A 3,400-nucleotide genomic window follows, 5' to 3' on the forward strand; every position below is an offset into this window, starting at 1 on the left:
GAGATGCAGATTGGGGCAATTAGCACTTCGATGTGATTCACACTCGCGGCAAAGATCGGAACAATAGGAACGCTCTCCTCTCTTTCTTTAACCTCCTTGGTATGCGCTGGACGCCTAGAGGGATTCTTCCGAGGAGCCCCCCTCCCATCTTGACCGAAATCTCGCGAGAAGGTGCGTGAGTCCGGGTCTCGCGAGAAGGCGCGTGGGGGTGACGTCATCCGCACGCGGGAGCCGCGAGGAACGTCATCCTGACGTATGTCCCTGGTTTGGGGAGGGGGGTTGCGCTGCGTTTTCTTGGGTTTGGTTTGTTGGTCGTGCTCCCGGAGGCGTGCCTCGTTTAACTGGATCCTCTCAATACTCCTCGATACCTCAGCTAGTTGGTGGTCAATCTCGTCCTCCAGCTCGTCTATCGGCGGAGAGAGAGAACTGACGACCGGTGAAGGGCAATCCCGAAGTGAAGCGTGGTCCAACCATGCGTATTGGTCATCGAGCTGATAGTCGCCGAAGCGAACGGGAGGCCTTGTCTTCCTCTTGCCGGCGCCTCGCATCCTGCAGGTTGTACTTAGGGGCTTAACGTACTGGGAACTAGGTGTATGAAGTTACACCCGCCGAAAAAACGAAATAAACCCGAATAATGCCGGCAGTGATTGGAATGTCTGACTTGACGGAAGAGCTTCTCATCTGAGACTGCTGCGATTGGCCAGGGAGAGTCATGTGACCGGCCCGTGGTGGAATTCCCCGCTACCTCGCCAGATGGCGCGGTACCACCATGAAAAGTTACAAAGTAATTTTGGGTACTCAAATCACTTTTTACCTTTTGCCCAGGGGTTTTACTATGATATTCAAGTGTTGAAAGTAACGCACATTTTGTTTGAAATTTCGGAAGTCCGATCGTAAGGGGTCGCTTTTTTGCGGTTACCGAAGGGTTCGCTTAGCGGTTATCCCCCAGGTGAGCCTTCATTCGTATGTAGAAAAGTTACAAAGTAATTTTGGGTACTCAAATCACTTTTTACCTTTTGCCCAGGGGTTTTACTATGATATTCAAGTGTTGAAAGTAACGCACATTTTGTTTGAAATTTCGGAAGTCCGATCGTAAGGGGTCGCTTTTTTGCGGTTACCGAAGGGTTCGCTAAGCGGTTAGCGGTTATCCCCCAGGTGAGCCTTCATTCGTATGTAGAAAAGTTACAAAGTAATTTTGGGTACTCAAATCACTTTTTACCTTTTGCCCAGGGGTTTTACTATGATATTCAAGTGTTGAAAGTAACGCACATTTTGTTTGAAATTTCGGAAGTCCGATCGTAAGGGGTCGCTTTTTTGCGGTTACCGAAGGGTTCGCTTAGCGGTTAGCGGTTATCCCCCAGGTGAGCCTTCATTCGTATGTAGAAAAGTTACAAAGTAATTTTGGGTACTCAAATCACTTTTTACCTTTTGCCCAGGGGTTTTACTATGATATTCAAGTGTTGAAAGTAACGCACATTTTGTTTGAAATTTCGGAAGTCCGATCGTAAGGGGTCGCTTTTTTGCGGTTACCGAAGGGTTCGCTTAGCGGTAAGCGGTTATCCCCCAGGTGAGCCTTCATTCGTATGTAGAAAAGTTACAAAGTAATTTTGGGTACTCAAATCACTTTTTACCTTTTGCCCAGGGGTTTTACTATGATATTCAAGTGTTGAAAGTAACGCACATTTTGTTTGAAATTTCGGAAGTCCGATCGTAAGGGGTCGCTTTTTTGCGGTTACCGAAGGGTTCGCTTAGCGGTTAGCGGTTATCCCCCAGGTGAGCCTTCATTCGTATGTAGAAAAGTTACAAAGTAATTTTGGGTACTCAAATCACTTTTTACCTTTTGCCCAGGGGTTTTACTATGATATTCAAGTGTTGAAAGTAACGCACATTTTGTTTGAAATTTCGGAAGTCCGATCGTAAGGGGTCGCTTTTTTGCGGTTACCGAAGGGTTCGCTTAGCGGTTAGCGGTTATCCCCCAGGTGAGCCTTCATTCGTATGTAGAAAAATTACAAAGTAATTTTGGGTACTCAAATCACTTTTTGCCTTTTGCCCACGGGTTTTACTATGATACTCAAGTGTTGAAAGTAACGCACATTTTGTTTGAAATTTCGGAAGTCCGATCGTAAGGGGTCGCTTTTTTGCGGTTACCGAAGGGTTCGCTTAGCGGTTAGCGGTTATCCCCCAGGTGAGCCTTCATTCGTATGTAGAAAAGTTACAAAGTAATTTTGGGTAATCAAATCACTTTTTACCTTTTGCCCAGGGGTTTTACTATGATATTCAAGTGTTGAAAGTAACGCACATTTTGTTTGAAATTTCGGAAGTCCGATCGTAAGGGGTCGCTTTTTTGCGGTTACCGAAGGGTTCGCTTAGCGGTTAGCGGTTATCCCCCAGGTGAGCCTTCATTCGTATGTAGAAAAGTTACAAAGTAATTTTGGGTACTCAAATCACTTTTTACCTTTTGCCCAGGGGTTTTACTATGATATTCAAGTGTTGAAAGTAACGCACATTTTGTTTGAAATTTCGGAAGTCCGATCGTAAGGGGTCGCTTTTTTGCGGTTACCGAAGGGTTCGCTTAGCGGTTAGCGGTTATCCCCCAGGTGAGCCTTCATTCGTATGTAGAAAAGTTACAAAGTAATTTTGGGTACTCAAATCACTTTTTACCTTTTGCCCAGGGGTTTTACTATGATATTCAAGTGTTGAAAGTAACGCACATTTTGTTTGAAATTTCGGAAGTCCGATCGTAAGGGGTCGCTTTTTTGCGCGTACCGAAGGGTTTCGCTTAGCGGTTAGCGGTTATCCCCCAGGTGAGCCTTCATTCGTATGTAGAAAAGTTACAAAGTAATTTTGGGTACTCAAATCACTTTTTACCTTTTGCCCAGGGGTTTTACTATGATATTCAAGTGTTGAAAGTAACGCACATTTTGTTTGAAATTTCGGAAGTCCGATCGTAAGGGGTCGCTTTTTTGCGGTTACCGAAGGGTTCGCTTAGCGGTTAGCGGTTATCCCCCAGGTGAGCCTTCATTCGTATGTAGAAAAGTTACAAAGTAATTTTGGGTACTCAAATCACTTTTTACCTTTTGCCCAGGGGTTTTACTATGATATTCAAGTGTTGAAAGTAACGCACATTTTGTTTGAAATTTCGGAAGTCCGATCGTAAGGGGTCGCTTTTTTGCGGTTACCGAAGGGTTCGCTTAGCGGTTAGCGGTTATTCTCTATGTGTGCACTCACCTCGTATGTAGAAACGTTACAAACTAATTTTGGGTACTCAAATCACTTTTTACCTTTTGTCCCAGGGCTTTTACTATGATATTCAAGTGCTGAAAGTAACGCACATTTTGTCTGAAATTTCGGAAGTCCGCTCTATGCGGTCGCTTTTTTGCGGTTACCGAAGGTTCGCTTA

This window comes from Branchiostoma floridae, chromosome 13 (genome assembly GCF_000003815.2).
Source record: "Branchiostoma floridae strain S238N-H82 chromosome 13, Bfl_VNyyK, whole genome shotgun sequence".
In the NCBI taxonomy this organism is placed as follows: Eukaryota; Metazoa; Chordata; class Leptocardii; order Amphioxiformes; family Branchiostomatidae; genus Branchiostoma; species Branchiostoma floridae.